The sequence below is a fragment of the Humulus lupulus genome, chromosome 2 (genome assembly GCF_963169125.1).
Source record: "Humulus lupulus chromosome 2, drHumLupu1.1, whole genome shotgun sequence".
NCBI lineage: Eukaryota > Viridiplantae > Streptophyta > Magnoliopsida > Rosales > Cannabaceae > Humulus > Humulus lupulus.
This window is the reverse complement of record NC_084794.1, coordinates 69480188-69490669: the sequence shown is the minus strand read 5'-3', so window position 1 is coordinate 69490669 and position 10482 is coordinate 69480188.

The following is a 10482-nucleotide window of genomic DNA, read 5'->3' as shown; positions in this document are numbered from 1 at the left end:
CTAGATGCTAATCAAGAACCTTATTCAAAGTATGAATGCAAATCTTGATAATCAAATAACCATGTTCATGGTATGAATGCAAATCTTTTAAACAAATGATTAAGTGATTATAAGATAAACTTAAAAACATTTAATTATCAATACTAACAACATAAACACAATATAATGACAAAATACAAGATTAGGGTTAGAGAGACACAACATTTTGTATTGAGCAACTTGAGGAACTTCTAAGGCTTATACACAATAAAAATATTGTTGTCCAAAATCTCTATTCCAAGCCTTCCCTAATTGCTTGAAGCTTCAACCAAGTAGAATGAGATTTGCGAATGAACAAGCCTTAAAACTCATGCAATTCAAGCAATGCTTGATGAGTTTCTTTGGTCTTTGAGAGCCAGAGAGGGATTGGAGAGAGAGATCAAGTCTTCCAAAACTCTATTAGGACTCTTTTATAGTGTAGGCATCGTCATTACGTCTAACCAATAGGATTAGAGCTAAAGAACTCATCATTTGATGCTTAAAACACATGTCCGTACAGACACGTCAAGCGATGCGTCACCTACTAGCAGGTGACGTGTCGCCTACTGGGATTTTGAGCCCATTTGCATTCAGGCGATGCTACGCCTCCAAGGAGGAAACACATCGCCACCTCCTCTAACTTGTGACCCCTCCAATAGGCCTAAAATTGATCCAAATGCTACCAAAATTTTTGGGGATCCTTTGATATCTCCATGTATCACTTTGGATCCATAAAAGTCAATTTTAGATGTCTACTACACATTCTCATATTTTCATTTCAACTTAAGTGAAAACTGTTAAGTGTTTTGCACTTCATTGTGTAAATAACTTATCCATTATATTTAATCAATCTCAACATAACCTTGGGTGACGCAATATTCGAATTTTGTAATAGTATAGAAAGATATTTTTACAAATTTCAATAGGAAATATATGGAAAGTATACTCTCACTACTATACACCCACACAATGCCACTTTCATTTTGTGGTATATGAGCAAAGCGGACACTAACATGTTAGGGGTCATCACAATTTAATTAAGGGTTCATAATCCATTTAATAATTCTTGAATTTAAGTAAATTATATAATTTAATTAATTTTAATTAAAATTTTAAAAATTATGGACGCTTGAGCTTAGGCCAAGCCTGTCTTTTTAGCCATAAAATTAAAAATAAAAACTATCATTCGAGTAAAGGTAAAAGAAGTATATATTGTTAATGCAATTGATTCATGCTCTTGGAGTTTATTGATGTAAATAATGTTGAATTGTAATATAGTAATTCATCAAAGTAGTTCTGTTTAAAGATCAATTGCAAAAATATCGGATTAATAAAAGAGGTAGCTAGAGATCTAGTTTTGGAAATAATAATAAAAAAGGATATGAGGGGAGGGAGAAGGGCATGTGGGGATGATTAGTTGGAACATGGTCACACATGGCTTAGTAATCAATTCCACTCCAATTTGGAAAAAACTTTTCACTTGGCTTAGTAATCAATTCCACTCCAATTTGGAAAAAACTTTTCACTTTGGTCCAACAGTTCACCCATTTTGCGGCTAGATATGATTCAACATTTACTTTTTTCGGTATTCCTTTACAATTTCACTATAATATATTTATATTCCCTCTATACCCCTATGTATATATTTAATTATACCAAACTTATTAATTTTATGCAACTTCCACTCCCTCGATCTCCATACGAATGTTTTTAAATTGATCAATAATAATAATAACAAAAAACTTGTAATCACATTAGATTTCAATTCAATTTCATCCGGACGATTATTAATTTATTATTAAATATTCTATTTTATTCATTTTGTAAGGAACTATACTTTTTCTTTTTTTTAGAAAAAGAAAGTATATATATAAAAGATACATTTGCATGTGAAGAGATTAAACGACATGATGCACATGCTTCCTATCTCTACTATATTGAAATCCCAAATTACTATATATTTTTCAACACTTGCTATGATAGTTATCATATATTTATATATATATATATATATTAATTCCGTTTGGTCTTGAACTTAAAGGGATATCATGCAATCACTCCATCCATCCCTATTGGCTATGGCAATCTATTTTATAATTCTATCCACAAATGGCATATATTTATTAAGTTATTATTGACTAATTACATAATGTAATAATGATTAGTGCTTTTATTCCTTTGTTTTTCTAAGACTATTTCGACATTAGTCTTTATTAAACCATAACATTCATTCAAATATTTGAAGACAAGAATCTCAAACTCTGACCAATAATTAAGAGTAAAAATAATAAATATTATATAATACACACATTCCAAGTACTTACGAATGTTTTTGTAAAATGACAATAATTAAGTTATAACCAAGCCGTCCCTTCGAAATGTAAATGTATTAATTCCCATGGACATAGTTGGATTTTAATTGGGGAAACAAAACATTCATATGCAAAATAAGGTCAACTAAAATAGGAAGAAAAAACAAACTTGCAAGAAGTAACGAAAAGAATTTTTCAAAAAAAAAAAGTTACAAAAATATAAAAGAAAAAATATACATAAATTTACGAAAAATGTAAAAGATAATGAAGAAGAGTAATCTGTTGATAAATTGTGTCGGTAAATATGAAGCAATGGCAGTGAAGAGTCAAATTGTTTAATTTATTTAAAAAAAATACAAATGGGAATTTTCTTTAATTTAATATTTATATAAAAAGTACATTTTGTAGAAAAAAGACTAATATAAATGGGAAAAAAAGATGGGTTTGCAGGCGACGGTGGTCTCATCTGTAAGAGACGGACCAGCTTTGGGTCACGTGGTTGTGCTCAGAAGAAAAAAGAGAAGCACATGCAAACTCCCATTTCTTTTATTCATTTCAATATTCCATCTTATTGACTTCTCAGTCGATGTGGGACCCATCTACTTAACCACTTACCTGACTCCTCTCTCTTCTTCAATGCACTTGCACCGACCCTACTCTACTCTCCACTTTTTTATCTTAAAAAAAAATTACTACAGCCATGCATTTTTCATTTTCATTTTTCTAATCTTGTGTGAGAACATTGAAGTAGATATTGGGCTGGTGGCCACTTAATTTTCCTTTTTAAACCATAGCTAACCCTAAGCTTTGTGTTCGACTTAGGGAATTTTAACGAAGAATTTGAGTTTCATCGGAACATTTTGTAATATCTCTGTAATTATAACATGTAAATATAAAAAAAAAAATCTTGTGCTTTGTAATTATTTCCACCATAAAAAAATATCAATCAAAGGTTACTTCCCTTGATGTTATCACCAACCCATTTTTTTTTTAAAAAAACACAGATTATAATTGATAAACACGAAAATATCAATCACAAGGTTCAACTAGTTTTATGTCTTTACGTGGTAATTACAGATAGTTATGATTAATTAATGAGTTGAGCTATTAGTTTCAATACTTTTTATTTTCTCACTCGGTGAGATGATGTTTCACACGTAAAAACGAAATCTTCAACTAACTTTAATGATTGAAATGTAAGTAAAAGAAAAAATTATTTCCCATTTGATGAAATGACCAATCAATTCTTGATGTTCGCATATCATTAACTTTAGAGCTTGGTTCATTAATGAGTTGCTCTAAAATGTTATTAGTCTTTTAACGTTGAGACTTTATTGTCTTGTAAGTTATGGTGAAATAGTATTGGTTAGAGGTTAAAGTTAGTGATGCACACAGGGCGGATATTGGCTGTGAGTGCTCTCTTGTTTTTGTTTTTATTTATATTTCTAATCTCAGTCCTCGTCCTGTTTCAGCTTATTCTCCATTGGAGATGGGGTGGAGAATCTCTTATTGTGTGGGGAATCTCTATGGGAACTCATTTATTTAAAAAAATAAATTTTAAAATAAAAATCGTAAATTATATGTAAATAAAAATATTGCACAATATTTATTATTTAAAATATTAAACAATGTCCTAAATAAAATTTAAAATATTAAAAATTTTACTACTATACTACAAAAACTCATAAAATATATATACAAAATTAAACGGATCCCTTACAGGGCGGAGAGTGATATTCCCGTCCCTGCCTCATTTAACATTTGAGATTTAAAAATTATCCTCTTTCCCGCTCTATTTCCCATTTAGACGGGAATTTTCCACCCCTTTAGGGGCAGGTCCCACGGAGAAAATATACATTCCCTAGTTAGAGTAAAGATGATAATTTGACTTAGTTGGGGTGGTGCATTATGGTGATCCGCTTTTATTATTGTAATTTAAAAAATAATAATAATGAATAGGAATAATAATAGCACAAAAATTATCTGTTTCAAAATTGGCGAGGTAAGGCAATGGTGGTATTATTTGCTCCACATTAAATTCACACTGTTTATGTATTACAGTTAATATTTAATTTTGTTTTATTTTACAAATTAAATTTATTTTATACATGTTTTATGTTTTTTCTTTGATAAATGTAGTATATATAATTGTTAAATGGGAGAAAATATTTTAAAATCCCATAAGTTTTCTCTAAAAAGCTGTCCCGCCAAAGAATTAAGAATTTTGTGTCTTAATTTTGTTGACTTGTAAAAGATGGACTACTTTTAACACAAATGCTTTAAAATGCATTGCGAGTGTGGCTGAGAATTAATATGTACTTCAAGCAACTCATATTTTAATTATTTAGCCCAATAATATATATTTTTATAATTGACCAATGCTCATTGAAAAAGTTAGTAAGTACAAGATGTAATGTGTAAAACACTAATAATGGCTGTTTTTTTATTAAATATATTTTTCCAATTTAATTGTTATTTTTGAAATTCTGTCTTAAGTAATTAGTGGATTTTGTCCTCTTTTTTTTTTGGTAATTATGAATTCTATATTAAATAAATTTTATATAGTCAAAGTTTTATTATTTATTTATGGCAACTTTATTTATAATAAGCATAACTGATATAGAATTGATCATTGTATATATATCTTGATTTTATTTGATTTAAAAATATGTGTAAAATTATTTAATGGCATATTTGATAAAATTGACAAAATTAATTATGGAATGTATTTTCGAAATATATTGTGTGATATTTTTGAAATTGGTAGTTTTCTATTTTGTTGTGAAATTATTTCTTATTTTCGAAATGGGTAGTTTCCTGTTTTGTTTGTGATATGTCTCCTATAATCAGATTATTACATATATGTTAATAAAATAAATATATAATTTCCTATAAAAGAATATCTTTTCTTGAATTGGAAATTATTGGTATTTATTTTATTTTTTGATCTGATTTATTTTGTCCAGAAATCGTGTACAGCTTGCAGAGATAAAGTATATATAGTTTCCTTATTTATTTAGGGAAACTGGTTTAAAAAACTGTTCAGGTTCAATGAATATGTTTGAACGGATTGCCAGTCTGTTTGAACAAATTCTGACTTTCTTGTTTTGGAAGATTTTCCATTTATTGACTGATTGGTTTCTGACTTGGTTTCCATGACCTAAAGGGATTCTAAAGGGTATATAATCATCCTTAGGTCGTTGGTTTTTGATCATCTCTCTTGGTATATTATTTTCCAAATATTTTTCAAGTTTTAGAGAGACTTTTTATTATGTGAAGAACTTGAGTCCAGCAAGTTCTTAGTGGTTTATTACAGTGTACTTCTGTATTGTTTTCTTTGTGTTAATTGTGCAGGTTGAACACACTTGGACATTGGTCATCAAGCTTCGGGAGAAGTCTTGTTCGTGAGTCACTTTTCGGGAGGAAAAGTGCAAGTGTTATGATTTGAAGGGAGTTCAAGATCTTAGCACTTCAGAAATTTGATTAGGAGTTTAGATTACAACAGTTGCGACAAATTCAAGAGGGAGTCTTTATTTGTATAAGTCAATTTTGTTTTGTAATCGTTTAGATATTCTTCTAATAAATTTCACTCTCTGGGCGTGGCCCCGTGGACTAGTAGCAATCTGCAAAGATTGCTGATACCACGTATAATTTCGTGTGTTCTTTACCTTATGTTCGTTTTTATCTTCTGGTGATAAACTGTTTAAACATATCTGGTTTCTGTTCAAACAGTCTCTGTGTCCGTTTAAACATTTCTATAACAGTTCAACAATTAATTATTTAATTTGAATAATTAAGTTGGTAATCATAAAAAATGGAATTTCAAGATGAAACTGAAATATTCTTTATGCCCAAGTAAGTTGAATTCGAAATAAACCTAGTTTGAGTTTAAGTTCAGGTTCGTCCATTTTTCTAAAGCTACAGGATGGTTCTCTGTTACATCTGGAATATTCTGCAGTAAAGATAATTGGGAATTATTTTTAGAAACTTCTTCATTTGGTTTGATTGAGATCATGAATGAGATTGGCTGGCTTAGGGTTTCCTAAACTCTATTGTCGACGCGGTATCTAAACCCTCTTAATGAAAGCACCAAACTGTCGACGCAGTTTTTCGCCAACAATTAATTATATGAATAAATAAGATGGATTAGTGCCGGATGACAAACCGTAATCAGAAATTGATAATAGTCGAGAATGTGGAAACTAATTGCAGAGAAAGATGGTCACTCCTTTTTTACGTGGTTCGGAGGTTAAAATCCCCCTAGTCCACGAGTCAATATTATTGATCTATCCTTACTATTTCTTACAAAGTATTCTCATTACAAGAAGAATCCAACCCCTTGCATTATCCAGGGTTCTAGTATTTATAGGCGATTGATCTCTGAGTAGGTATTGGGGTCATCCCGTGATCTCTTCATCCATCGTGTCATTTACGTGACACCATTGATTAATCTCCAAACCTTACAGTGAAGTGTGGTCTAATCAATGGGTAAAGATGGGTAATGGGCCGCATGGCCCAAATTAGGTGTGAGATGTCTGATCAAGCACATTTATATTGCGTATCCGGGAATTCGGGAATAAAACACACACGTGATGTCTGGTATATGCATGTTTATATTACGTGGTTGACTTTATAAAGATCCGGGGGTATGTCAGACCTCTGTTGCATCACGAGCTTAATGTGGCGCTAGCTCATGGCTTCTACTATGTCGACAGAATGGCTCCAAGTGATGAACAGCTAAATGAACCATCAGCTCAAGCTATTTGTTTAGGGGACCATAACAAACAACTCTGGATGAACGATGGACACGTGGAAAATCGGTTACGGCTCTTTCCTAGCTTGAAAAAGTACATGCGGATATTCAGGGCGTACATCTATAAATACTGGACCTAAGCAGCAGTTAATCTCATCTCTTTACCATTCTAATGTTTCATTCTTTGAAGATATACTTTTTATGTAAAGTGTAGTCTTTGTTCAACTATCTCTTTGTTTGTTTGTTTTGCTTTGTGTTGTTTATTATTAAACATGTCATAAAGCTTGTGAACATGACATACAATCTTCGAGAGAAGATTTCCATAAGTCTCACTCCGGGAGGAAGCGAGCAATCATCAAGTTCAAAAGGAATTTTGTGTTCTTGGTGTTTATCAAAATCAGATTATTAAAGTGGAATACTTCAAGGTTACGACAGGATTTAGAGGGAGTCTAAACTTGTGTAAGTCAATTGCTTATTGTATTCTTGAGATTTTACTAATTGAATTTATCTCTAGGCGTGGCCTCATGGACTAGGTTTTCCGAACCACGTAAAAAGCTTCTTGTGTCGCATTACTTTTAGTTTATTTACTTTCTATTCGTTTATTTTGATTCATCAACAATCTATCTTGATGCATCAGAATATAATTCTGATCAAACAATTGTATAATTATTCCACATTAATTAAAATGTTTGATAAATTCAGTTGGTAATTTTTAAAAATAAATTTTCAATTGGTATCAGAGCAGTTCACTAAACTTTTAGTAAGATCTTGTGTTTTTCTTTCCGTTTGTTTGTATTTCTGTTTGCAACATGTCATTTTTTACCGAATGGAGTTCTATAACTCGTCCACCATTGCTTAATGATTCAAACTATCCTTACTGAAAGGTTAGAATGAAAGCCTTCATCAAATCTCAAGATAAGAAAGCGTGGAGATCTGTCTTGACAGGTTGGTCAACACTGACTGAGGTTGACGCAAAAACGGGTGAAACAACGGTAAAATCTGAGTTAAATTGGTCAACTGCTGATGATTTATTGTCTAGTTACAATAACAAGGCCTTACACGCTTTATTCAATGGTGTTGGTGAAGGTTATATTAAATTTTATATCATCTTGTGATTCGACTAAATCCTTCAAACTCAATTTGAAGGAACGGTTGATGTCATGCATTCTAGGTCCATTATGTTACAAACAAAATTTGAGGATCTTAGAATGTCTGAAACTGAAACTATTACTGATTTTTATGAGAGATTGTCTGATGTTGCTAATGAATATTTCACCTTAGGTGAAAAATTAGATGAATTCGTTTTAGTTCGAAAAATTCTTCGTGTTTAACCTAACAGGTTTAACATCAAGCTAACGACCATGGAGGAGGCCAAAGATCTGAATTCCATGACAGTGGTAGAACTAATGGGTTCTCTACGAACCTTTGAACTGAATGAACAAATCAGACAAAAAAAAAAGTCGAACAAGGTAAAAGAAAAAGAAAAATCTATTGCTTTGAAAAGCTATGAAAATGTAAGTTCAGATGATGAAGATGATAATTAGTTGGCCATATTGACTAGAAATTTTAAAAAATATATGAAAAAATTGGGCAATAAAAAGAATTTTTATAAATTCTCAAAAGGGAACACATCTTCTAGACATTTTTTTCCTAACAATAAAAAGGGAGTTCAATGCAAGGAATGTGATGGTTTTGATCATATTCAGTTAGAATGTGCAAATACCTTGAACATAAATAAAAAATGTATGAATGCTACTTGGAGTGATAATGACTCTGAAAGTAGTGATGAAGATGGTGAAAATGTTGCTTTAACATATGTGTTCTCTAGTCTTCCTTGTTTTTTTGCACGAAAATAAAAAACTTGTTTGTCTAAACAATATTGTTTCGGTAAATAAATTTACTGATGATACGACAGGTACTGATGATGTTGTTGACACTGATTCTGATAAATCAGAAGTCAATGAAGGTTTGCTGGAAGAATCTTACAAAAAAATGCATGATGAATGAATTAAATTATGTGTTGTAAATTGGCCAAATGCAAAAAATTATCAAATCTCTTTCTTGCATAAATGATGAACTTGAATCAAATGCTAAAGTTTTTGAAACTGAGATTTTTTATAAAAATGCCGAAATTAACCATCTAAAAAAAAAGAGCTTGATATTATTAAGAAAAATGTTAAGAAGCTTAATCTAGGATCTACAATTTTTTAGGAGGTCCAGAATGCAGGTCAACGAAACAATGTTGGATTGGGATCTAAAGGGTCTCAATCAAAGGGGAAAATTGTGTTTGTTCAAGGCCGTTCATTACTTGTTTTTTCTTCTAATCTAACATTACATGTTTGTGATCCATCAACATCTCAAAATGTCTCATTAACAAAGAGACAAATAGGTAAGAATCTTACGTCCTACAAAAGGACTAAGAAATTCATTCCCACTTGCCATTTTTATGGGGTCAAGGGTCACATTCGACCAAAGTGTTTTACAATGATGAATTTTTTCAATTCAAAATTATTTTCATCATGCAAATTTAAAAATGCTGCAAAAGAAACACCCTGAACCTAAACAAAAATGGGTCAAAAAGGATGAGAATAATTGTCTTGCTGCATTTACTTGTTATAGAACTTATAAATCTAATTCTTGGTACTTTGATAGTGAATGTTCTAGACATATGATAGGTGACTTAAACATTCTCATCAATTTCAAGACTGTAAATTGTGGTACAGTCACTTTTGGTGATGGTGTAATAGGTAAAGTTCTTGGAAATGGAACCCTAAATTTGGAAGGGTTACCTAAACTGAAAAATGTTATGTTTGTTGATGGACTGAAAGCTAATATAATTAGCATAAGTCAACTTTGGGATCAAGGATACACTGCTAATTTTTCTTGTGATGATTGTAGTATGATTGATCAAAATGGAAATTGTGCTCTAAAATGATTCAAATCAGTTGATAATTGATATACTCTCTCTTAAAATATGTCATGTCACTCGGCCACAAGCAATTCTACTGATATGCGGCATGAAAAACTTGTTCAATAATTTCAAAAACTTGAAAGAAATTGTCAAATGCAGATATAGTTCATGGTTTACCCAAACTGGGTAGAGAATCTACCGGTAAGTGTGAATGTAACGCCCTAAACTCCAGGGACCGTTACGGTGTGCCTTATAAACAGTGCTAAACTCGCTAATCAAGCATTTGGGCAAAATCATGTAACTAAGTATGATTAGCGGTTTAGAGATTAAAATTTTTTGTTAAGATATAACGTCTCATTAGAGCGTTTACTGTATACATTGGGATCCCAAAAATATAATTTAAAGGTCTATTGCAAGAAAATATTTACAACTGGCCGATCTAAGCGGCAAAACAGGGTTTAACCCTAGTTCCTCTTTCAACCCTCGGT